Source organism: Bombina bombina, chromosome 3 (assembly GCF_027579735.1).
Source record: "Bombina bombina isolate aBomBom1 chromosome 3, aBomBom1.pri, whole genome shotgun sequence".
In the NCBI taxonomy this organism is placed as follows: Eukaryota; Metazoa; Chordata; class Amphibia; order Anura; family Bombinatoridae; genus Bombina; species Bombina bombina.
Genome location: NC_069501.1, coordinates 693251680 through 693279620, shown reverse-complemented (window position 1 = coordinate 693279620; position 27941 = coordinate 693251680). Strand labels below are relative to the sequence as shown.

The following is a 27941-nucleotide window of genomic DNA, read 5'->3' as shown; positions in this document are numbered from 1 at the left end:
CACCAAACTTAGCGAAGTCAAATGACCAGCTAGGATGGTTTATCCAGCAAAGATCTGCATAGAAATCAATGGTGCAACAAGGAGCCTTCTTACAGCTACAGAGGAAAAAATCCTCTGTAAAGAACAGGGGCTACTTTAAATATAGCTACCCGATTAGACGATTAGGTACAAGGGTAATTCGATGACCAAATGAGTTATTTTTCTGTTGTTTATACAATAATGTATAATTTTATGAGACTGTATGTCGATTTTTATTTTAATATTATTTTTCTATTGAGCTTTCTTTTTTATTTCTGTAAATGGAATACTGGAAGGGGAAGAGGAAGGTGGGGAAGGGAGTATAATGGGAGATATTGCCCCAATATTTACAGAGGTAGTGTGAGAGTTAAAAAAGACCAAAAGAGAGACATGAATGGTAGATAAAATTAATTTCCTATCCTGTAATGTAGGAGGAATTACATCCCTTATAAAGCGAAAACTAATATTAAAACAATTAGGTCAGCTCAAACCAAGCATGGTATTATTACAAGAGACACTTAAATACTACTGAAGCTGAGAAATTAAAGAGTAAATGGGTAGGGGAAGTAGTAGCATCACCGTATTGTGGCAGGAAAAAGGGAGTAGCGATACTCTTCAACAAGAGCGCAACGTAAAAGATATTAACAAAAGAAATAGATAGCCAGGCTAGGTATACAATTTAGAAATAGATAATCTGAATGTGGTACTATGTAATGTCTATGGCCCAAATAAAATAGATAAGGAGTTCTGGGAGGGGTTAAACAACAAACTTATAAAATTCATAGGGAAAAATATAATTGTGGGGGGGACATTAATTTGGCACCAGTACCCCTAGTGGACAGGTTCAAATACCACCAATCTAGAGATACTTAAAAAGAAAGTAGAACCCTGAATAATTTCATGAAAGGACTTAGATTACAAGACATATGGAGAAATCAAAATCCAGACTCATGCACATTCTCATGTGTATCCGAAACATTTAGTACATTTTCAAGAATAGACCTCTTCTTAAGTTCAAATAACATGCTGGGCTTGATTATGAAGGCAGATATTAAAGACATATGCATCTCAGACCATGCTATTATTACATTGGAGATCCAGAATATAGCTCAGGACAAGGGGGATAATAGCAGACTTAGGTATCCCAGACATTTAATAGATAATATACATTTTAAAAACCATGAGAAAGCCTTTGACTCCATAACATAAGACCATCTATTCACAACATTAGATAGGTTTGGGGTCCAAGGAAATATAAAGACATTTATAAAATTAATACACAGGGACCCAACTTCCAATTTAATTATTAATAATGAAACAACACCAGATATGTTGCTTAAAAAAGGAACAAGACAAGGCTGCCCATTATCACCTATGCTTTTTAATTTATGAATAGAGCCACTAGCCATTAGGCTAAGGCAGGAATTATCAGGCATTACCATGCAGCAGCATAAAGTTGTATTATCCTTGTTTGCGGATGACCTGCTTCTATTTCTAACCAACACTTCACAGAGTATTAAGCAGTTTCTCCAGATTATAAATCAATTCAGTTCATTTTCAGGCTACAAGATCAAGGTAGATAAATCTGAGATCATGTGGCTGCGAGGGTCAAGCCAGAAAGATAGTGAGTGTCCATTTAGAGAAGTAGATTGGATTAAATATTTAGGACTGATTATTACCAAAAATTCCTAAACAATGGTATGCTAAAAATTTCACAGTATGTTTGGATAAGTGTGCAATAGATTGTAAAAGATTGGTAGCTCTACCTATCTCTATTTCACCTAGAGATAGGTAGATGCTAAACAAAACAATAATTTTCCCACGTTTACTATACATCCTACAGAATATTCCTATAATTTTAAAACAGATAGATTATACTAGGTTTAATAGAATATGTACTAGATTCATATGGGCGGGGGGGGGGAATAAGATGTGCAGCGGAGACATTAACACTCCCGCTTAAAGCGGGGGGACTGGCGCTCCCCAATATTCAATTGTATAACCTAGCAGCATTGGCTAAGTATGCCATAGATTGGATTATTGAAGGGGATTATGTCACATACTGGGAACTAGAATCTGATCTATGCACCCCCTATGCGTTTAAAGCACTTCTACACTGTGAGACAAAAATTGTGCCTAAAGATATCTCCCAATTAACAGTGTTTTAACAATGTGATAGTGGCATGTCATAAATTGGGTAAAGGGGTAGGAGTGAATATGTGTGTCTCTAGATGTTTACCAATCTTGGGGAACCCAAATTTTAAACCAGGATGCAGTGAAAAGGGGATATTTCATAGATGGTTTAGGAAGGGACTCATCAATATAATACAAATACAGGATACAGCACTTAACTCTATTAAATCCTTTAATATGTTAAGAAGGGAATTCCAGCTACCTAAAACAGACTTTTACGCATACCTCCAAATCAGACACTTGTATAATGAACTACAAGAGAGATATGGGAGAGATTGGCAGCTAGGAGGGTTAGAAAAAGTGATTAGAACCTTCCCACAAATTAAATATGCAATTAATATGATCTATAATATCCAGATGAAACATAAATCAAAACTACACTTACAGATATGGGAGCCCATAGTATCCTTAGAATGAAGGAAATAACAGAGAGCCTTCACATAGCAGTTAAGGTAACCAACATAACTACCTGGAGAGAATTACACTTTAAAGTAATTAATCAGCTCTATATTACCCCTAGTAAAATAGCAAGATGGTATAGGAATAAGGAGGTATGTTGTAGAGGAGGGTGTTATAAATGCAGTGCAAAAGACGCAAATCTAGAACACTGTCTGTTGTCATGCCCAAAAATTAAACAGTTTTGGTATAAAATACAATACTGGCTAAATAAGATGTTAGATCAAAAATCTCAAATAAATAATAGAAGGGTACTTTTCTTATATCAGAGTACTGACTGGCGTGAGAATCCTTATTTAATCAATACAGCAATACTTCAAGGTCGGGCAATGATATTAGCCAAATCGAAGTCACCACAAGCACCTAGTATTGCACAATTTGCAGGGGAGATGATGAATCAAATGATAATGGAACAATATAATATACCCTCTGAGGTGGAGAAACCCTTAAAAACTTTCTTCTATAAATGGTTAAAAGTAATAGAAGCACATACAGTAAATATCCAACTTATTAAGCCTCTAATCAAATGAAATCTAGTTAAATATTGGATAGTCAATAACAAACTACCAAATTCATGGAGTGTTCTCATATAAAAGGGCTACACCAGCATATGGGGACTCCCCCCCCTAAGATAATGTTATATAATTCTGCACATAGCGCAGAATTATATAACATTATCTTAGCCAAACTTTATTCAACATAATATTGCCCCTGAAATTTGATTAAAAAAAGAGGGTTTTTCAGACCGCCGCTCTTGCTCTACTGAGTTTTCCCCCTGAGCGCATCTAGACAGCTGTCTAGTTACAGCCCGGCCCGATAGCGCCATTACACTCAATGCAGCTCGCTCCTGCTCTGTCTGATAGCTCTGTTTATGGGTGTAAGTGTACTTTGTAACATTTTAGTTATGAGTTTTGTGAAACATTTTTGTTTCGCAAAATCTCTAACTACTGATCTCAGATGGCGGTATGAATCGTGTCAGTATAGGCTGCAATGCAAGCATTTTAGCCGGACCGCACAACCTGTAATACCGGCGCTATGAAAATACCCAACTCAAGCATCATTTTTTTGAGTGCGGAATGGACATTGCCTTACGGGCTAAAATGCTTGCAATATAGCTATACCGACACGACTCCTAATATGCGTTCCTGTCCATTCCAGTGTAATGGCCAATTTTTCAGCATTTAAAGCAGTAACGCAAAACTCTAATCTAGGTGAATGAAAGGAATTACCTATTTATATTTGCAGACGCTGAATCATTTTTTCAAGGACATTCAAAGCTGAAGAGAGACATTTATACAAGAATTGCTTTGTCTTTTATTGATATACAAAAACAATCAGAAAATGCTGTTCAGTGTTTACTTAACCACAATCATTGCAGCTGCCTATAGATACATAATTCTGCTACAATCTTGATATTAAAATAGAAACATTTGTTACATAATGATTTTGTGTGAACAACCTGGGTTGTTCTTGCTGATTTGTGGATAAATTTATCCACCAATAAAAAAGTGCTGTCCTTAGTCTGAACCAAAAAAAAGCTTTGATGCCTTCTTTTTCAAATAAAGATAGTAAGAGAATGAAGACAAAATAATAATAGGAGTAAATTAGAAGTTGCTTAAAATTGCATGCTTTATCGGAATCACGAAAGGAAAAATTTGGGTTCAGTTTCCTTTTAAACTGGAAAGAAAACAGTAATGAAATAGAACTGATAAATAAAATGTTCCAAGTAACAATCATTTCATATATTAAAAAAAATATATATTTTAACATCATCAATATTTAAAATTGTATTAATAGTGGAAGGACAATTAGAAAAATTACCCTAGAAGGTTCCTGTTGTTGAAAGGTGGAAGAACCTGAATCATGAATAGTACTGTAAGTTTGTGTTTGCTTTTTTAAATACATTGGCTTATATTGCAAAAAGAGCTCAACCAATAGCGCAGGGTGCTACTGACTATGGGCCAAATTACAAGTGGAGCGGAATTTAGCGCTCCCGCTCAAGCATAAACACAGCTATAAGTATTTTTTTGCGTATGCATGTTATAAGTTAAAAGTAAAAGGTTTGCGCGCTAGCAAAACCTGCTACTTGAAACTCCAAGGCACATATTTATCAAGCTCTGTACGGAGCTTGAAGGGCCGTGTTTCTGGCGAGTCTTCAGACTCGCCAGAAACATGAGTTATGAAGCAGCGGTCTTAAGACCGCTGCTCCATAACCCTGTCCGTGACCGCCTGCTCCGAGCAGGCAGACAGGAATCACCAGAAATCAACCCGATCGAGTACGATTGGGTTGATTGACACCTCCCTGCTGGCGGCTGATTGTCCACGAGTCAGCAGGGGGTGGCGTTGCACCAGCAGCTCTTGTGAGCTGCTGGTGCAATGTTAAATGCGGAGAGCGTATTACTCTCCGCATTTAGCGAGGTCTTGCGGACCTGATCCGCACTGTCAGATTAGGTCTGCAAGACCTTTGATAAATAGAGGCAAAAGACTTCAGTTAGCACAAGCAAGTTAACTTCTTCTGCCGATAAACTTCAATAGAGCACGCTGAATAAAAAAACATAACACTTGTTGCTCGCACACTAACCTGATCGTATTTAACCATGGGAACTATACCTGAAGGTAGTTACACAGATTTTACACTCCAGTGCTCTTCACATAGAAGAAATGTTCTTTGTTACTTTAAAATATGTTTCTATATATATATGATTATTTTTTGTAACATATATATCAATACCCATATAAATAGGAATACAAATGACATATCTTATGTTCGGGTATTTGTGTGGAAAGGGCTCCAAAGTATGTATATATATATATATATATATATATATATATATATATATATATATATATATATATATATATATAGATATACAGGTAGCCCTTAGTTTACACTAATTCCAGAAGGAATGGTTGTAAATCAAAACCGTTGTAAATTGAAACCCAGTTTATAATGTAAGTCAAAGGTGAGTGAGGGAGTTAGGTTCCAGGCCACTCTCAAAATTGACATAAGTACCTATAATACATTATTTCTAAACAGCATTATAAACAGTATCAAATAATCATACAACACAGAAAATATAATCAAACTAAGTTTAATGAACAAAAACATTTGCTAACAGCACCTAATATAATAATTACACAACAGACTGCATCATCATCAAACTAAGTTTAATGAACAAAAACGTTTTTTACTTGCATTTTTCTGCAAACAGTTCTCTGGATTGTTAGCATGTTAGATAATATTGGGTCTGCACCTATTCTATGCATTTCAATCTGCAGTGATCAATAAGCAGTTAGGCACCCTCACCTCAAGCAGCTGGACAGGAAGATAATAGGTAAGTGGCTGCTTGATCTTGCTCGATAGCTCTGGTCTGATCTGTGTACACAGATTAATTTCAGACCTGCTAAGCTTGCTTAACTTTGCTGCAACACAAGCAGACAGCTCCACCTACTGGCTATTTTAATTAGTGCACTGCTTTTCAATGCATTTCAATAGCAGTCACATGACTGAAAAAAAGGTTGTTATTCTGAAACGGCGCAAATTGAACCGGCGTAAACCGAGGGCCACCTGTATATATATATGTATATATATATATATATATATATATATATATATATTGTATTGTGTCAGGGTGAGACAAGAACTGTATATTAGCAGGATATTGTAAAAGTCAATTTGTCCCTTCTAGCAATGTGTTAATTTGTTAGCAGCTCACCACAGCTTATTCTTGTTAGATCAGCTTGAGCCTTTATATGCAGCTCTGTGTAGGAAATCAGTGTCTCATTGTGCTGGCTTACTCCATAGAGGCAGGAACTGAGATCTTGCTATATGTCTGACTGTATAGCTGGCAGAAACAAGAGACTGTTGAGCAAACATTGATTTACTCTGCTTGTTAACTGGGACCAGCTTAGCTGCCCAGTGCTGGTTAGTAAGGAAATATTGAATATATAATTAGTCTTCTAAAGAGGAGTAGAATTTTTTTTGTTTTATGTTTGATTTAAAGGGGAAGTTCACACAATGTTTAAAACTGATGATAAAAATAAAACTGCCTAAAGAAACTATATTTTGTGCTGAAGTGATTATTCCTGCAATGGCTTTGCCATAGTGGTGTCAAAGTGGGATTGTTTGTGCCTGCTTTACTACCCTGAAAGCCTTAAAGGGACATTAAACACTAAATACATGCTAGAAAGAATGATGCATTCAAAGAAAAGATTAGTCCATGACTAACATGTAGATGTATTTTTTAAAGTTTCATTAGTTGTTTAAAAAGTGACAAAATAAGTGTAAAGTTTTAGTGTCTATAAAACACTGGGAGCTGCCATGTTGTAACTTGTGTTACCTTCTCTGCTGTGGCCAATTAGAGACCGTTATAAATAGGTCAATAGAGTGTGCAGCCAATGGTTGTGCTGGATTTAACAGTGTTCTGCACTTCCATTTCTAAAAAATAAAGCAGAGAAGAGTGCAGCCGGACTCAAGTGAAGAAAGTTTTATTCAATTATACAATAAAAAGCACAAAAAATATCCTGCGTACCAGATTAAAATAAAATAGAAGCGTTTAAAACAAGAACTGTTGGTAAATCAAATTACCGCAACCGGAACCGGCTTTCTGCAGCAGTTTACAGCTGATTCCTTGTTCACACCACTACACGAAAGGAACAGCTAAGGACGTTAGATAAGGATTTGGCTTTCCTGAATGAGCGATCTGTGGAGTGGTAATTTGATTTACCAACAGTTCTTGTTTTAAACGCTTCTATTTTATTTTAATCTGGTACGCAGGATATTTTTTGTGCTTTTTATTGTATAATTGAATAAAACTTTCTTCACTTGAGTCCGGTCTTCTCTGCTTTATTTTTCAGCTTTGCCTTGTTCCAAGGGATCTACGTATGATACACCCCTTTTTGAAGAGCAGCACACACCTGTTTGTATGGTGAGGACTTACAATACCACTACAGCTGCAATTTGAAAGGCATCTCTATTCTTTGAGACTTTTAATGGGACTTATCTTGTATTTCATTTTCAGCAGTGTTGTGGCATGTTTTAACTTTTTCTACTGATGATCAATACAGTTAAACATTTGTACTTCTTTTCCTTATCCAGGAGTATATTAGATTTATATTTTTTGCATATTACTTCATTATATTATAATTCTATTATATAATCATTCACAACCTTAGTAGCGCTGATATCTTAGTTTTTCTTTTTACTTCCATTTCTAACAGAAACTGAAAAGCTCACAATTTCAGAATGGAATTACAGGCAAAGAGGACAAAATAAATAATGAAAGTATATTGCAGAGTTGTTTTATTATATAAAATGTATCATTTTATATTACCATCTCAAAGTGTTTAATGTCCCTTTAAAGGTACAGACCCATATAAATATAGAGGATGATTTAAAGGCCCTGTTGCAGGCTGCATCTATACAACAAGAAACTAATTGTCAGGATGCAGCATGAGTGACAACTCAGCAAGAGTATAACCAACTTTTAGCATTGCAGATTGGGAGCCTGGCTGAGGCCCAAAAACAGGATCATGCCATGCTTTATGATATTGTGCAGCATATTACTGCTCAGAGAGAGGTGCAAACAGGATAGGGGCAAGTGGCTGCTTCCAGAAAATGACACCAGAGGATGATGTGGAGGCATGTTTGGTAGCGTTTGAACGCACAGCTACCCAGGAAGCCTGGCCACGAGAGCATTGGACAGGAATCATTGCTCCTTTTCTCCTCGTAGAATCTCAAAAGGCTTATTATGACCTGAAAGAAGAGGCTGCTGGAAACTATACAAGAATAAAAGCTGAAACAGCCTAAAGAAATTATATTTTGTGATGAAGTGACTATTTCTGCAAGGGCTTTGCCAATATATATATATTTATTTATATGTTTGTGTGTGTGTAAACATAAATCGATGGACATAAAAAAACGTACATTTGCACACACACACATATATCTATGTATGTGTATGTATGTGTATATATATATATATATATATATATATATATATATATATATATATATATATATATATATATAGTAATGGATGGAATGATGTTCATGATTCCATACACAAATAATTAATCAATAGTCAATATATTAGCAGTTTATATCAAAGTATAGCTATATAGTTTTCAGTATGCATACATATATTCAGTATATATACATATTTAGCACATATATGCCTTTAATGAAAATGCCTTTAAGCCGTTTGCTCTGCTGCCTTGTTTTCAGACAGTGCTTATCTCACGGGGAGGGGAGTCACATTCCAATGTATACACTGCTGTGAGAGATCCTGTCTGTAAGAAAATTGCTATGTACTCACTGCTGTTTTGGAAAAAACTGAAAACTACCTAAAACATTGCTACACCATATAATTGATATAACATGTAAACATGCCTGTTACACTAACTGTTTTAATTAGTAGAACTCGCTAAGGGGATTAAGCTTCTTTTGAGTGTAGAACGGTCACCTTGGCATCCCAATAAAGCTGAAGGACGATGAGCCAGGATCTTGCTGGACTTCTTCTAGTCTCTCAAAGAAGAAACTGATAAAAAATGTTATCAGATTTTAAAGTTTTCTTGGCCTTCCAGTCCTTTTTTTGTCCTTGACCTCTCCTGATTCTTCAATTATTTTTATAACAGCTTGAACACACATCTTAACTATCCAGTTCGCATTCCATTTAGGTTTACGAGAGCCAGGTTCCTGCTAAGTAAGTGTAAGTGGAGGTCATATTAAATACTTGCCACTTTAGCCTATATAAGTTGTTTTTTCTGATTTTTTTCTGTTATTTTAATTCTGCATAAAAATATCCTGTATTTTCTCATTGTATTCTAATAAAGAAACTGAGAAATAATTATATATTGTCCTTATGGGCTGCATGTACGAAGCAGCAAAAGCTGCTCTCGAGCCCTTGTGGGGCAGGTTCGCATATGCGAGCCTGCTTCCCGCAATGTAGACCGCTGCTTCTTATACCCTACGCCACCTCTGAGGTAGCAAAGGAAAATCACAGAGAGTTTGCATGCTCTCATTGATTGACAGCCCCTTCAGTCGCATGATTGGTCGAGTGAATGAAGGGGTGGGCATTACACACTGCGATGAGTGTGTAATGATACTTACGGGTCAGCAGATCAACAGATCCGCTGCCCGTATGTGGCCAAGGTGGGTGGACAGCTTCTTAAGTTGAGAAGCTGTCCGCCCACCTGTTAGTACATGGAGCCCTATATCATTACTAAAACAACAAATCTAATGGTGTCCTAAGATTTTGCACAGTATTGTACATACATATATATCTTTAAAGCCCTCTGTATGCCTTTTGTTCTAACACCTGAGACCTCATATCTTTGAGCCCTTACAACTTTTTTTTTTTTACAAAATAGATTTTATTTTACACTAGAATGTCCCATATATTTATAGCAGAGGTTACATGATTCATAAAAGAGTTGTAATGTAAGCTATTATACATTATTTGTTTCATAGTAAATTATACAAAAACAAAGCTATATAGCTGATTACAAATAATATACAGTATAATGTACTGTATATCTTGGCTTAATGCTCATAAGAAAAAAAATCAAAATGTATTATTTTGAGATGTTTTCCATGAACTGCAAAATGGAAAATGTGAAATTGTTGGGATGTTTATAAGAACTAAAGTTATTGGAGCAATTTTTAGTGGCATGATCACTGATCAAGTCTCTATCAATCTGGTTCTTTAGGAAAAAAATAAGTAAACTTCTTTTTATATCACCTGTGAATAACATTTTTGTAAAAAAAAGATGCAACATTATGTTGGGAAAGTCTCCTTAGTTGAAGTGGTTAAAGACGTTCCAGTGATTTTAACTAGATCTGTGCTCCTTTAATTGGTTGCTGAAGCAGTCATCAAAATTACAAACAAAAAAAAAGACAGTGTCTTGCGTTTGTCCATAACTGTACAGTGCCTATCATCAAACTTAACACCATTCCAGATCAAGATTATCCATCACTGTCTTCAGCCATAACTTCTTGATCTGACCGACATCCAGCATTTGAAATTACAGATCCAAAGAACAATGATCAAAACTTTTTGTTTGGGGGTGTTCCTGGGATCTCTGTATCTGGCTCTTCATCACTATCACTAAGTGGTGCTTGCTCTTCAAGTGCAGGGTTCAGAACCGGCCTTTTGCAGAAAGTTGGACTATGTGGAGGAGGAGATGGTCCACCAAGAGTAGTTTCCATGGCAATCATGTAATCAATGTCATCACCCAGGAAATCATCATCAGTGGGTAAAGGTCTATGACTTTGAGATTGTGTCTGTGATTCACAATCTGTGTCTGACAGGGTGGCAAGAACAAAGTGCACTTCAAGAACTGTATCTTCCACATTGAAAACAGCTAGACAACCAGACGAATCAAAATGAATATTGACAGGTAGACTTGTGGATTCTGCAAAACTTAGAAAACCCCTGAACTCACGGAGAAAGTGATCTTGCTATTTTTTTGTAGCTGGTATTCAATGAACTCTTCTATGCTCAGGGTCAACTCAGTTAGCATTGCTTTTCTGGGGTCAGTTTCCTCTTCAATGTAATTTCTCAAGGTAACTTTCCCACATGGACATGCCATAAGAGTCACTTCAGCAAGAGTCAGTGGAAAATGCACAACTGCATCAGACAGGAGTCTTGCTGGTGCTCTCAGTACATTAGGACAGGTTTCTGGATTGTATACGGCCTGGAAAGACTCACAGTCCTGGTATGATAAGTTGTGAGTTTTTGTAACTCCATATTTACATAAAAGCTGGATCACTAGATGACTTTTTGTAGTACTCAGGCTGATCAAACATTTCTCTGCAGTCCTTTCTAGAGATGGGAGGGAGCGACACACACTGACCACTGACTTCATGTGTATCTTGCAATGACAAGATTCTCCTGTGGTTTCATAGCTATGAAAGAAGAGGGGTGCAAGAGTGAAACAAGCATAGGCCGATCTGGAAGGGTTCACAGAACGCAGGCAAAGCCCATCTTCCAATGGCTCAAAATACAACTCATCTCCAATTCATGAAAGTGAGTGAACAGTTCGCCCAAGTGCTTTTATATTGGCTCCTGTAATAAAACATTTTATACCTCCTCCCATGCTGAACTCCGATACACTGATCCTTCTCTTATCTTACAACCGCCACCAAAAAACATTTTCCTCGTCCCCCGTTGTCACATGACATTGTGTCTCCAATCCGGAACTCAGCCCTTACAACATTTTATTACATATTTTTAAATAATATTTTATTAGATAGTGTTATTATGAGTGTACTTTTTAATGTATTTTTTATATGTTTTGTGCAACTTTTTATTTGGGCGTAACAGTTAACCAGAGCTCTGAAGTTGTACTAACCTGATGCACGTTAAATTCAATTGTGCTCAAACAAACACATTTACTTTAATTTTGTAATATCAGCGCTAATTCAGCTGCACAAAACACCTGCGGTAAACCCCTTATTGCTTGTGCACAACTGTTAGTGCACCACTCGTAATCTAGTCCATTATTGACTTTTTAAGTTAATTATTTTCATTTGGATATTTCACTTTAAAGGAAATGTTGCTTTTTATTATTTGTAATGCTGTTATTCTGCAAAGTAAAACCTAATTTGGTACGAGAATGAACTGTTTTTGCAAAATGTGTGTGGCTAAAATGGAGCAAGGCTAATAAAATGGAGTTTTCATGATTTATAGTGTGTGAATTAATAACATTCGGGAAAAGAAGATGGTGTACGTTGTGGTGACTTTCTTCTACAAGATATTCATTTTCTGCACTGCTCTTCTTAATTGTAGACCAACATCTTGTAAAACCGAAATATGCGTTAAACTCAATCAATTAACAACTGTAAAACCAGCACTTTTAGAGTATTATCATTAAAATTTAGCCATGTAAGACGTGCATCCACTATACCCTTAATGACATTGCTGAAATGGCTTTATTATTGATTACCACATATTGCAATGGTTTATGAACACTATAGGCTACTTTTAACAGTTATTATTATGCTTACAAATTGTACAAAGGAATCAATTCAAACACCTTTAATCTAATATCTAGAGTTGCCATATACAGTATCTATTTAATTTATCTCTATTTTTATTTTATTTTTTATTTTACTTAACCAGAGGTTTTCAGTGCAGCATTAATTGAATTATTGCTCAAGTGCAATGCTCAACCATCAACTTGTAATACAAGCTCTAGTTTCTTCTTGGAACTTGTCATTTAAATATAGGGATCAGTATTTATTGCACTCTTGCAAAAGTGAACTTGCTGTACATTATTTTTTTTTTTTTTTTTTTTTTTTATATTATATTTTAATTTTCTTTATTTAGGTGATTCAAAAATTATTCAACAATAAAGGAACAAAAAAGAAATTACAAACATTTCAAAAAGAAAAATTCCACAGAATAGAAAAATATTGCTCTATTAAGTTCGCATTTCTGTTCAAGATCATTAGTTTGTCTTTATCTCTAAAGTTCACAAGGTGTATTACCACATGATAATGCAAACAGGCAGTCAGAAATCAGCACACACAAAATATTACATCAACAAGTTGCTTATAGTATTGTTTTTCCGTAGCCTTCTTGTTTTCATTAAGGAGACAATGAGTTCTGCAAGAATAATTTCATTATGTACGAATATCTAGACTAATCCTGTAGATCTTATCTCTCCTCGGCTTTAGGATGATGGTAGGAGTCCCAGAGGAACATCATCTCTGCAAAGTAATCCAGTCTACCCATTGTGTAGTAATAGAATCTTTCTAATGATAAATTAGTTTTCATCTGTGCTATCCACATAGTTACTGTGGGTTCTGTATCTGACTTCCAAAGTCTAGGGATAATCTGCTTTGCACTACATATAGCTAGTTGGAAAAGTGATGTGTATTGCTTGAAGGGGAATTTAGGGATTGTATGAAACAGGTATACCAAGGGGTCTAGCGGAATATTAAGATTCAGCATCTTATTCATCTCTATGTTGATATTCTTCCAATAATCTACTATCTTAGGGCACTCCCACCAAATGTGGAAAGGGGTTCCTTTCCCTGTACATTTTCTCCAGCACCTATCAGATGCTTCGGGGAATATAAATTTCAACCTATGGGGGGTAAGGTACCAACGGAGTAGGAATTTGTAATTTGTTTCCAGTAGGGCTGCTGAGTGGGCGGATCTAGCTGTGTTCTGAAAGATCTTTAACCATTCTTGTTCCGTAAGAGTGTAGGGGAGCTCCTTGTGCCAGGAATTAACTGTGGAAGTGTGTAAAGTTTTGGGGGGAGTGACTAGGAGTTGATAAAGGAGGGAGATGGCGTGCAGTAACGGGGAGTCTTGAGTGCAAAGTTTCTCAAATATGGTACATTCTCTTGTGATTTGGTGTTTGAGTTTGTGGGAGTCGACAAAGTGACTAAGTTGAAGGTATCTGAACCAGTGTGTGAATTGTGTGACCTCCAATTCCTCTAAGTGCTGTCTCGAGAACAATTTACCTTCTTCAAGTATGGAACATAATGGGATTAAATCATCCAGTCCCTTTGGTATTTTAGGCGTCAGTGGCAATCCTATGGGAAAGTCAGGATTTGATAACACTGTTGTTAAGGGGGAGGGGATCGCGGATATATGTGGATGTCTATGTAAAACACCGTACCAGATTTCGAATGTTTCTTTTATGATTGGATAATCTTTAGCTAGTGGTGGTTGGTTTCCCCTAGGTTGCCAACAGTATGTTCCTAATTGTGCTGAGTTGGTAAGGTCATGCTCTAGTCCCACCCAAAGTCTATTCTTATTTATGGAGAGTGTGCACCAATCTATCACTCTTCTCAAAAATATGGCATTACGGTATTTAGATAAATCTGGAACCCCCAAGCCTCCAAATTGTTTTGGTAAGTATAGGGTAGATCTAGCTACCCTGGGTGGGCGTTTTCTCCAGATGTAGGAGTTCAGCACCTTTTGCAGTTTAGAAATATAAGTTTCTGGGAGGGGTATGGGGAGGGTCTGGAACACGTAGAGTATCTTAGGAAGGATAGTCATCTTGGTTACTCCAATTCTACCAAGCCAGGTGATTTGTTTATGTAGCCATAAAGAAGTGTCTCCGCATATCCTAGTCATTAGGGCTTCATAATTTAGATCAATTAATTTCTGTTTGTCATCTGTTAGATAAATGCCTAAATATTTTAAAGCAGATTGTTGTATTTGGTAGGGTACTTGTAGCCTAAGGTGTTGTATAGCAGTACTATTTAAGTTGATGGGGAGAATTTCTGACTTATTTTGGTTCACTGAGTAATTGGAACAGTGGCCAAACGCTTCCAGGGAGTTCCGCACCGCAGAGAGAGAAGTGGTTGGGCGCGTCAGAATTAATAACAAGTCATCAGCGTATAACGCTAGTTTATGAGGGGTAGAACCTATGGTGAGTCCATGTATGTTCTGGTCCTTTCGTAAAGCTGTTGCCAGGATCTCCATAGACAAAACAAATAAAAGAGGGGACAATGGGCAGCCTTCTCTAGTGCCGTTGAGAATTGGAAAGGGGGTGGATAGAATCCCATTTACTTTAACTTTGGCCATCGGTTTTGAGTAAAGTGCAAATACTCTTGAGATGAAACTGTCGGGGAAGCCAAATTTCTTTAGGGTCAATTTCAAAAAAGTCCAGTCTAGTCTGTCAAAGGCTTTTTCAGCGTCTGTCGAGAGTAAAACGGAGGGTATGTCATGATTTATAGCATATTGCATTAGGTGAAGAACTTTTACGGTGTTATCTTTAGCCTCTCTCTGCGGTACAAAACCCACCTGGTCTGGGTGAATGAGCAGGGGCAAGAATTTGTTGAGCCTAGTAGCCAAGATCTTTGCATAAATCTTCACATCTACATTTAGAAGTGAGATCGGGCGGTAGTTCGAAGGGATTGTAGGGTCTTTACCTGGTTTTGGTATGACCGTAACTATCGCTTCAAGCATAGAGGGTGGGAATGTAGTCAGTCGGTCGGCCGGATTGAAAACTGTAAGCATTTGCGGTATTAGTAAATGCTTAAACTTTTTATAGTAAGAGCTTGTAAGTCCATCTGGACCTGGACTTTTCCCTAGCTTTAAAGAGTGTATAGCTGTGTTAATCTCCTCTGAGCTGATTGGTGAGGTAAGAGTTTCCAAATCATCTAATGGGATAGTAGGCACAGTCACTTGCTCCAGGTACTGGAGACAGTGTGTTTGATGTTCCTTTAAATTTCTTTTAGGAGTTAAGTTATAAAGGGTAGAGTAGTAATCTCTAAATATTTCAGCCATTCTATGTGATTCTACAGTGCTTTCTCTGTGTGGGTCTTGTAGCGTGCTAATAAAATGTGTCGCTTGTCTAACTTTAAGTGCTCTGGCTAGCAGCTTGCCCGGCTTGTTACCTTCAACAAAAAATTTTTGTTTTAACTTCATTGCTTGTGTGTGGGCAGAGTGTTCTAAAAATGTTGTTAACTTGTTTTTAACTTGTTCTCTCTGAGATTTCAGTGTCTCATCTTGGGGGTTCTGTCTATAGGATCTGTCAAGCTGTTGGAATTTGTCTGTGAGGTCTCGGTGATTCATTTTATGGTTTTTGGATTGTGTTGCTTTAATTTTTATCAATTCACCTCTTACGAAGCACTTGTGAGCCTCCCAGACAGTACAGGGGGCCATATCTGGGGTGGTGTTAGTTGAGAAGTATTCGCTTATCGATTTCTCAATTTGCTGTAAAGTAGGGGTATCATTGAGTAAGGTGTCATCAAAGCGCCATTGGTAGGGTTTAAAAGGAAGGGATGTCCAGTGAGTGGTACAAATAACTGCGGAATGGTCTGACCAGGCTGTGGGGTAGATATCAGTGTTTACCACTGATGAGATGGTTATGTGGTCTATGAGGATGTAGTCGATGCGTGAGTGGGAGCTTTTAGGTGCGGAATAAAAGGTGTAGTTTCTCCCTATGGGGTGTTGGATACGCCATGGATCATGCACCCCCAAAAGCGTCAGGTCATCCTTGATGGATTTAAGCGCTTTTTTTGAAAGTTGAGATTGGGTGGTGGAGCTATCTAGTGATGGGTTCAGTGGAGTGTTAAAGTCCCCTCCAATTATTAATGACCCCTTGTAAAAAGCTAGGATGTCAGTAGTGATCTTGCGGATAAAGGATGCCTGACGGGTATTGGGGGCGTAAATGTTGACTAATGTGATAGGTTTGCCATATAGTAATCCCCTTATAGCCAGAAATCTCCCTTCACTATCTCTTTCTACATCCTGTGCATGGAACAATAAGGACTTGTGGACTATGATGCTAACTCCTGAAATCTTTTTATCTAAGTGGCTGCTATGGTAATGGATGGGGTATGAATTTGTGAAAAACTTAGGCTCTTGATCTCTTAAATAATGTGTCTCCTGTAAAAATAAAATTCCAATCTGTTTGTGGACAATATCAGCAAAAGCAACTCGTCTCTTATGAGGGTTGTTAAAACCCCTAACATTTTGTGTCATAAATGTTACCTGTTTCTGAACTGTCATTATTCACACCAAGTTAGAGGTAGATACATTCTAGGTATGACTGATAACTCATCATTTCTAAGCTTATTACAGAGATAAATACATGAAAGTGTACCAAACAGTATTGTGGTAATATCATACTTAATCTCGAACCATACAGCAATTACCTGTGGGTGAAAAAAATAAACAACATGCAAACAACAAAACAATAATATGAATTCAAACAAACAATTTGACATAAAATGTCACACACTCAATAGGGAAGAATAGCCTATCCCATTAAGAACTCGATAATAAAACATTTAGAGGACAAATGTTCAAATTTAAACTGATAGTCAAAATAGGGCTGTATTGCAATAAATATAGAAATAGTTCAGTCCCAACTTTTGCAGAGTCTGGACATAAGAGAAGGGGCAGACGTTCTTCACGTCTCCCTTCTTGATCTGGAACACAAAGTAATCTCACCCATCTGATGTGCCGGATCTCTCAGGTAGTACTGTCCTGTGGGGTGTCTTGCCCTTTCTTAGTTTTCTTGATCTTGTGCTGCTGCCACGGGGATCTAGGTGGCCTAGTAGGGATAAAACTTGTAGGAGGATCAGGAACTGCTTCTGTAGCTGCGACTGATGGAAGAGCTAATCCTAAGGCGATGCAGGTCTCTGCGATGTCGTCTGGGGTCTTGCATATATGTTTCGTGCCTTTATGAATTATGTTCAGGGAGCAGGGAAAACCCCAGCGGTAAGGGATCTCCTGTGCTCTAAGCAGAGATGTCAATGGTTGAAATTCTCTCCGCCGCTGAAGAGTGCAGGGTGCTATATCAGCAAAGATTTGCAGGCGGTAATTTTGAAAGGAGATATCTTTAAGGCGTCTGGCAGCCCTAAGAATCTCTTCTTTGGTTTGGTATTCTTTGAGTTTTAAAACAATGTCACGTGGAGGCGCTTGATCTGGGGGTTTTGGCCGGAGAGCCCTGTGGGCTCTGTCCATAGATAAGTCCATGTTTGATGAAGGCCCCAGAAGGTAACAAAAGAGGCCCTTGAGAAAATCAGGGATAGTGTTTGGCAGAACTGTTTCTGGAATCCCCCTAATTCGGAGGTTTTGGCGGCGTTCCCTGTTCTCCAAGTCCTCCAGTTTGTCTTGTAGCTGTGTGATTTGTAAATCATGGGATTGTGCTGTGGTTTGCAAGGTTGAAATCTCATTCTGGTTAAAGTCATTATCCTCCTCCAGCACTTCAACACGATTACCTATTTCTGTTATATCTCTCCTCAGACCAGCCATTTCCTCCTTGATGCATTCTCTCACTTTACCTACTATATCGTCCAGATCACGTTTAGACGGGATTGAGGCTAGAAAAGCTTTGGAAATCTGAACACATTCCTCTGTGTCACTGTCCTCACTGTCTGATGGAGACATTTCAGCCTGTTGTGGTTTAACAGAGTCAGGTGTAGTTGGTTGTGGGTTTTCTGATAGTTTGAAAAAGGAGCTGACAGTAGGTCGATTCACTGCTGACTTCTTAGTTTCCTTCCCTGCTTTTGGGAGTTTTTTTGGCGACATGTCTATAGTGCAGCTCACAGTGTTTCACTGTCCTGAGTTTGACAGAGAATGCGCAGCAGTTTTATGCCTTCTCTTGCTAAGCAGTTCCTCTTAACATCAGAATGGTATGATATGTATCACCTCAGTTTCGTTTTTATATCTGTTAATTTGACATCTGCGTCATAAAGGATTTTTTGTTATATGACACTCAAAGCATATAGGGATTAGGAGCAGCAGCTACACATTTGCGTGTAATATAAACATTGGTATGATTTTAAGTTCCCATTACTCACTGGCCGTTAGTTGTCTGGTGTCACATTAATCCCTTGTCGAGTTCCGACCTTGCGGTAAAAATATAGCAGCTCCGTTTTCTCTCTATATGTTTGCCAGTTGAGAGTTGTTAAAGTCTAGGCTGGAGCTCAAGTTAAGTAGCGCATGTGACTAATCGTCACTTCAGCTGGGTATGTGCGATGATGGTGTCCGTGCGTATGCGGCACTGGGTTACTCACAGCTAGGTCTCAAAGATGGCGTTCACAGTGTAGGCCTCAGTACGGAGCGTGTATAGATACTTAGCGCAGCTCACTCTATTTGTCTCCATCGGGTCTGGCACTTGTCCTGTATGTGATTAGGATCTAAACATCGACTTTGGGATGTTAATTGTCCTGCAATTTAGGTGAATATGGGCATCGGCAATCGGAGCTCACTCTAATGTGCGGCCATTCCACACAACGGCCGGCTCCGCCCCCCCAGTATTTTGTTTTATGCCCGAATTGTAATACAAGTTTGAAAGATAAAACTAGCGCCAAATCACAATATTGTTATTGTGACTTACAACATTGATAAAGATCCACTAATCAAAGACTTATTTATGAATGATAATACTAATACTAAATAATAATAATAAAAAATCATTGTAAACAGTGTAAAGTGTTACGGTTCTTCATTTTTAAATATGTATGTCTCATCTTACTATTAAAAATAAATATATCTATAAAAATAGTTTGAAAGGATTATTTATGCCTCTTTAATGATATAAAATGTATGTTTATATATATGATATAATATCTAATATTAGTGTTTATATACTGTTGCCTCTAGTTATCAAGCCGTCAACCTCAAATACGCTGGAATTCCGCAGCGTATTTGTGGCGAGGCTGATTCGCCTTAGTTATCAAGCCCTAGACATCGGCAAAAGCAGAATATAGTGACGTAAGCTTCGATCCGCCGGACTCAGTCCGACACAGATCGATTCTTACGTCACTACAGATGTTCCGAACACAAGTTCGGCACAATATAACTACTTTTGCTAGTTATCAAAAAACTAGCAGGTACGCTCGGCACTTTTCCGGCCCAGCGTACCTGGTTTTCAAACCGCCGCCCTGGAGGCGGCGGATCCCATAGGAAGCAATGGGAGTCTGACCATAGCGAAAGTTCATGTTCACTGCTGCCAGACATCCCATTGATTCCTATGGGAGCTGTCTATACCTAAGACCCTAACATGTACCCTGAGTCTAAACATCCCTAATCTGCCCCCCCTACACCGCCGCAACTAAATAAATGTATTACCCCCTAAACCGCCACTCCCGGAGTCCACCGCCACTATAATAAATATGTTAACCCCTAAACCGCCGCTCCCGGTCCCCGCCGCAACTATAATATATGTATTAACCCCTAAACCACTGCTCCCGGACCCCGCCGCCACCTACATTATACCTATTAACCCCTATGCTGCCCCCCTACAACGCCGCCACTATAATAAAGTTATTAACCCCTATCCTGCCCCCCCTACACCGTTGCCACCTATAATAAAGTTATTAACCCCTATCCTGCCCCCCCGACACCGTCGCCACCTATAATACATTTATTAACCCCTATCCTGCGCCCCCTACACCGCCGCCACTGTAATAAAATTATTAACCCCTAAACCTAAGTCTAACACTAACCCTAACACCCCCCTAACTTAAATATTAATTAAATAAATCTAAATAATATTTCTCTTATTAACTAAATTAATCCTATTTAAAACTAAATACTTACCTTTGAAATAAACCCTAATATAGCTACAATATAAATAATAATTATATTGTAGCTATCTTAGGATTTATTTTTATTTTACAGGCAATTTTCAATTTATTTTAACTAGGTACAATAGCTATTAAATAGTTATTAAGTATTTAATAGCTACCTAGTTAAAATAAAGAGAAATTTACCTGTAAAATAAAAACTAACCTAAGTTACAATTACACCTAACACTACACTATACTTTAATAAATGATTCCTATTTAAAACTAAATACTTACCTGTAAAATAAACTCTAACATAGCTACAATGTAATTAATAATTACATTGTAGCTATTTTAGGATTTATATTTATTTTACAGGTAACTTTGTATTTATTTTAGCTAGTTAGAATAGTTATTAAATAGTTATTAACTATTTAATAACTACCTAGCTAAAAGAAATACAAAATTACCTGTAAAATAAATCCTAACCTAAGTTACAATTAAACCTAACACTACACTATCATTAAATTAATTAAATAAATTACCTACAAATAACTACAATTAAATTAAATTAAATAAACTAACTAAAGTACAAAAAATTAAAAAAGCTAAGTTAAAAAAATAAAAAAAATAAGTTAGAAACATTTAAAAAATATTACAACAATTTTAAGCTACTTACACCTAATCTAAGCCCCCTAATAAAATAACAAAGCCCCCCAAAATAAAAAAATTCCCTACCCTATTCTACATTAAAAAGTTACCAGCTCTATTACCTTACCAGCCTTTAAAAGGGCCTTTTGCGGGGCATGCCCCAAAGAAAACAGCTCTTTTGCCTGTAAAATAAAAATACAACCCCCCAAACATTAAAACCCACCAACCACATACCCCTAATCTAACCCAAACCCCCCTTAAATAAACCTAACACTACCCCCCTGAAGATCATCTTACCTTGAGCCGTCTTCAGCCAGCCGACCACCGATGGAACCGAAGAGGAGATCCGGAGCGGCAGAAGTCATCATCCAAGGGGCGCTGAAGAAGTCTTCCATCCGATTGAAGTCAACATCCAGGCGGCGCTGAAGAGGTCTTCCATCCGATAGAAGTCTTCATCCATGCGACGTCTTCAATCTTCATCCATCCGGAGCGGAGCGGAGCCATCTTCAGACGAGCCGACACAGAGCCATCCTCTTTTTCCCGACGACTAACGACGAATGAAGGTTCCTTTAAGGGACGTCATCCAAGATGGCGTCCCTTCAATTCCGATTGGCTGATAGGATTCCATCAGTCAATTGGAATTAAGGTAGGAAAAATCTGATTGGCTGATTGAATCAGCCAATCAGATTGAAGTTCAATCCGATTGGCTGATCCAATCAGCCAATCAGATTGAGCTCGCATTCTATTGGCTGTTACGATCAGCCAATAGAATGCAAGCTCAATCTGATTGGCTGATTGGATCAGCCAATCAGATTAAACTTCAATCTGATTGGCTGATTCAATCAGCCAATCAGATTTTTCCTACCTTAATTCCAATTGACTGATAGAATCCTATCAGCCAATCGGAATTGAAGGAACGCCATCTTGGATGACGTCCCTTAAAGGAACCTTCATTCATCGTTAGTCGTCGGGAAAAAGAGGATGGCTCTGTGTCGGCTCGTCTGAAGATGGCTCTGCTCCGCTCCGGATGGATGAGGATTGAAGACGCCGCATGGATGAAGACTTCTATCGGATGGAAGACCTCTTCAGCGCCGCCTGGATGTTGACTTCAATCGGATGGAAGACTTCTTCAGCGACCCTTGGATGATGACTTCTGCCGCTCTGGATCTCCTCTTCGGTTACATCGGTGGTCGGCTGGCTGAAGACGGCTCAAGGTAGGATGATCTTCAGGGGGGTAGTGTTAGGTTTATTTAAGGGGGTTTGGAATAGATTAGGGGTATGTGGGTGGTGGGTTTTAATGTTTGGGGGGTTGTATTTTTATTTTACAGGCAAAAGAGCTGTTTTCTTTGAGGTATGCCCTGCAAAAGGCCCTTTTAAGGGCTGGTAAGGTAATAGAGCTGGTAACTTTTTAATGTAGAATAGGGTAGGGAATTTTTTTATTTTGGGGGGCTTTGTTATTTTATTAGGGGGCTTAGATTAGGTGTAAGTAGCTTAAAATTGTTGTAATATTTTTTAAATGTTTCTAACTTATTTTTTTTATTTTTTGTAACTTAGCTTTTTTTATTTTTTGTACTTTAGTTAGTTTATTTAATTTAATTTAATTGTAGTTATTTGTAGGTAATTAATTTAATTAATTTAATGATAGTGTAGTGTTAGGTTTAATTGTAATTTAGGTTAGGATTTATTTTACAGGTAATTTTGTATTTCTTTTAGCTAGGTAGTTATTAAATAGTTAATAACTATTCTAACTAGCTAAAATAAATACAAAGTTACCTGTAAAATAAATATAAATCCTAAAATAGCTACAATGTAATTATTAATTACATTGTAGCTATCTTAGGGTTTATTTTACAGGTAAGTATTTAGTTTTAAATAGGATTAATTTATTAAAGTATAGTGTAGTGTTAGGTGTAATTGTAACATAGGTTAGTTTTTATTTTACAGGTAAATTTCTCTTTATTTTAACTAGGTAGCTATTAAATCGTTAATAACTATTTAATAGCTATTGTAACTAGTTAAAATAAATTGAAAGTTGCCTGTAAAATAAAAATAAATCCTAAGATAGCTACAATATAAGTATTATTTATATTGTAGCTATATTAGGGTTTGTTTTAAAGTTAAGTATTTAGTTTTAAATAGGATTAATTTAGTTAATAAGAGAAATATTATTTAGATTTATTTAATTAATATTTAAGTTAGGGGGGGTGTTAGGGTTAGTAGATAAATTTATTATAGGTGGCGACGGTGTAGGGGGCAGATTAGGGGTTAATAAATTTAATATAGGTTGCGGCGGGGTCCGGGCGCAGCGTTTTAGGGGTTAAACTATTTATTTAGTTGCCGCGAGGTCCGGGATCCGCAGGATAGGCGTTAATACATTTATTATAGGTGGCGGCGGTATAGGGGGGGCAGGATGGGGGTTACTAGGTATAATATAGGTGGCGGCGGGGTCCGGGAGCAGCGGTTTAGGGGTCAATACATTTATTATAGTTGCGGCGGGGTCTAGGAGCAGCGGTTTAGGGGTTAATAACTTTATTTAGTTGCGGGGGGCTCCGGGGGCACCGGTATAGGGGGTAGAACAGTGTAGTTAGTGTGGGTGCTTAGTGACATGGGTATCAATAAAGCTGTCAAAAAGCCGAAGAGCAGCGAGATCGGATGAGTGATAACTCTCACAGTCAGCTTCTCATCACCCCGTACTTGGTGCGCGGCTTTTTGACAGCTTTTTTGATAACTTAGGCGAAAGTTTGCAGGTCTTCGGCGGCGATGGTAGGCGAGCTTAGGCGAGTAAAGTAGACACGTTGATAACTAGAGGCCTGTATGTGCATAGAAACATGCAAAGAGAAAATTATGGATAAATTATTTATTCTTATGTTCTCTATATTTAATAACTTTTGCTTATTGGGAAGGATAAAATGCTGAATGGTTAAGCTAGGTGTTTAGTATCTGCTTGGTAATCAATATATAGTATGCTGCATGCTTTATTTCCTTATAGATGTGAACTGCATCTGACCTGATAAGAATATGTGCACTTGAATGCTTCCATATTGTATTTGTCAATGTCAATTGCAAGTGCTTCACATTTTGTTATGGCTTGCAAAACCACTGTTAATGTGGTCAGATTTCAAGATGTGCTAATGATATATACCAACATGTTTAGTTTCTCTGCTGGTTATGTATGTACTCTGGGGATTGCAAGCACTAGCAAGTTGAACAGATGCTTCCTGATTAATGACACTCAGGTGAAATCAGGGCAACACATATGTTCTTCATAGGGCTACAGCTGTTAGAGCTAGAAAATGATCTCATAGTTCTATGACCCATAGCAGCAATATATTCTAACAGCATTTTTAACTAGTTGACCTGTGGAGTGTTCTAAACATTCCACAAGTCAAAAAGTCACATCTAAAATCTACCACAGTACTATTTTTATGTTTGGTCTGAATCCAAGTACCCAGGTATTTTTTTCAATGCCATATAAATGAGAAACAGGCATCTATTTCTTCATACAGCTTGTCTAGACTGTAAAGTCATAAAAAATATGCTCAAACTGCCAAAGCTAAACCTATTCAATGTTATTTTAACTGTCATACATTTATTTTTATGGTACCAACACATTCCACTGCTCAAATGAAAATGACATTATCAGCTGTGCTTGCAGCGTATAATGTGTATAAGTGATTCACCGTTCAAAACCCCAAGAGACTGAAGGATATCAATAAATGAGTACAGGTGGTTCAATCGAACTTAAGGTAAACACAGCTCTGTTATGGATATACTTAAAGGGGCAATATACTATAAATGCGTATAGATTTAACTAGCTTACCAACATATTTTACAGTTATAATGCTATTTTTTATTATCTTTTTGTAATTTTTCAAAATTGTTTCCACATAGTGCTTTACAAAACACAACTAAATTCTACAGAAATGTATGTTATGTACAACATAACAATTTAAAGTTTTAACACTAATCCAGAATCTCTGGTAAAAATGTAATAGTTCAAAATTTCTTAACAGGGTCTATAGAGAAATTTTAGACATGTAAGAACAGCTTTCTTTTATCTGTAGTTTTCTGTTTTCTATATTTTTTAAATATTTATTTTTTATTTTTAAGCTTAAACTAATTTTTTGTATATTTTTTCAAGTTTTGTTTTCGAACATAGAAGAATGTTTCCTCATGGTAGGTTTGATTTATTTGAAAACAGCAGACTGAAAGTAAGTTATCATTCCTCATTTTCCATCTAAAACCAAATTTTAAACCATTAAATTAAGTAAAAAAAGGGCAATACCATGGTTTAAATCAGGTTAATTTGCATAGAACCAGATTAAAGTAGAGCACCCTAAGAAGAACACACAATCTGGTATTAGAAATCCATGGTAAAACAGAATTACCAGAGAATTTTCAGTATGGTTGACATTTCTTTAGCAGAGTCTAAAGGCTAAGGCTATAACATAACACGTGTAAAACATATTTAAAAAGAATTAATCACACACACATATATTGCCTCTGATGAAGCGGAGTTACGTCCAGGAAATGCATCAGGCACACCCCCTTTAACGTCATAACGTCATCACATCCTACTGATTTCGGCTTTCTAAGTAGTGAGCAGTGAATAGAGTTTCCTTACCACCATGGCATTAAGGATTGCACTTTGGAACTGTTTTTTTGTTCTATGTGGAGGACATTTACAGTATTCTATTCCGGGAGGATCCCGCTCCATTCACTCTGTTTACATACCTCATATGTTTGAGGTTTATTCTCGTGAGTAGTTCCACCTATGGGATTGGGCTTATGTTGTTTTATTGTATATTGTTATAATACTGCACTTAGAGTCCTGTGTGCGCTCCTCTTTTCTTTCTTATAGAGATCTTCTAATACCTGAATTCGCTGTCAGGCAATTGGAAGCTGCCGGACTCCACGATAGTGTTTGTTATCAAGGACACTCTTATTACACAGAGACTGGATTTGTGAGACTTAATATATATATTTTATTTTGTGGTTGTTATATTTTATTTTTCTATTGCCTGCTCCTGGTTTCTATATTACATTTATATATATATATATATATATATATATATATATATATATATATATATATATATATATATATATATATATATATATACAGTATATATATACAATATATATACATGCATGTATACATACATATATCATCAATTCCGAAGAAATGCACTCACAGGATTTAGTGTAAAAAATTTCCAAACATATCTTTATTCTTCTTGTTCTAACAAATCAGCATGTTGAGATTTTGGCTGTATCCTCAGCCTTTTTAAAGAACATACATTGTGAACATCCATATTACTATTTATACAATTTAAGAACCCACCCATTGTGCACAGGGTTACATTTCCTAATTAAACTTCATATACACATTCCGCAAACTTTCTCAAGGACCCAATACATAAATATACATTTTTATATAAAAGGCTGAGGATACAGCCAAAACGTTGACATGCTAATTTGTTAGAACAAGAAGAATAAAGAATTGTTTGGAAATTTACTTATAATAAATCCTGTGAGTGCACTTCTTTGGAATTGATTATGGATATAAATATAATTTTTTAATGGCACCTGGGACTGTATGCTGATTCACAGTGAGTTCAAGGTTTGGAACACTTATATTACACACACACATATATATATATATATATATATATATATATATATTTATTTATTTATATATACATATACACACCACTATTTCATATAACAGAGTACTCATACGGCTAGATTTAGAGTTTGGCGGCCAAAGGGGTACGTTAGCTACGCATGCTTTTTTTCCCCCGCACCTTTTAAATACCGCTGGTATTTAGAGTTCACAGAACGGCTGGGTTTTCAGTGCGTTAGGCTCCAAAAAGGGAGTGTAGAGCATAATTTAACGCCACTGCAACTCTAGATACCAGCGGTGCTTACGGACGCGGCCAGCTTCAAAAACGTGCTCGTGCACGATTCCCCCATAGAAAACAATGGGGCCATTTGAGCTGAAAAAAAACCTAACACCTGCAAAAAAGCAGCGTTCAGCTCCTAACGCAGCCCCATTGTTTTCTATGGGGAAACACTTCCTACGTCTGCACCTAACACCCTAACATGAACCCCGAGTCTAAACACCCCTAACCTTACACTTATTAACCCCTAATCCGCCGCCCCCGCTATCGCTGACACCTGCATATTTTTTTTAACCCCTAATCTGCCGCTCCGTAAACCGCCGCTACCTACATTATCCCTATTAACCCCTAATCTGCCGCTCCGTAAACCGCCGCTACCTACATTATCCCTATGTACCCCTAATCTGCTGCCCCTAACACCGCCAACCCCTATATTATATTTATTAACCCCTAATCTGACCCCCTCAACGTCGCCTCCACCTGCCTACACTTATTAACCCCTAATCTGCTGAGCGGACCACACCGCTACTATAATAAAGTTATTAACCCCTAATCCGCCTCACTCCCGCCTCAATAACCCTATAATAAATAGTATTAACCCCTAATCTGCCCTCCCTAACATCACCGACACCTAACTTCAATTATTAACCCCTAATCTGCCAGCCGAATCTCGCCGCTACTGTAATAAATGGATTAACCCCTAAAGCTAAATCTAACCCTAACCCTAACAC

The 27941-nt window shown here is 37.3% G+C and overlaps 1 pseudogene; it reads right to left on the bottom strand.

Annotated features, from left to right (window-relative positions):
- Positions 1-10633: 10633 nt before the first annotated feature.
- Positions 10634-11766, bottom strand: LOC128651881 (cell cycle checkpoint control protein RAD9A-like; annotated as a pseudogene).
- Between the last annotated feature and the right edge of the window lie 16175 nt (positions 11767-27941).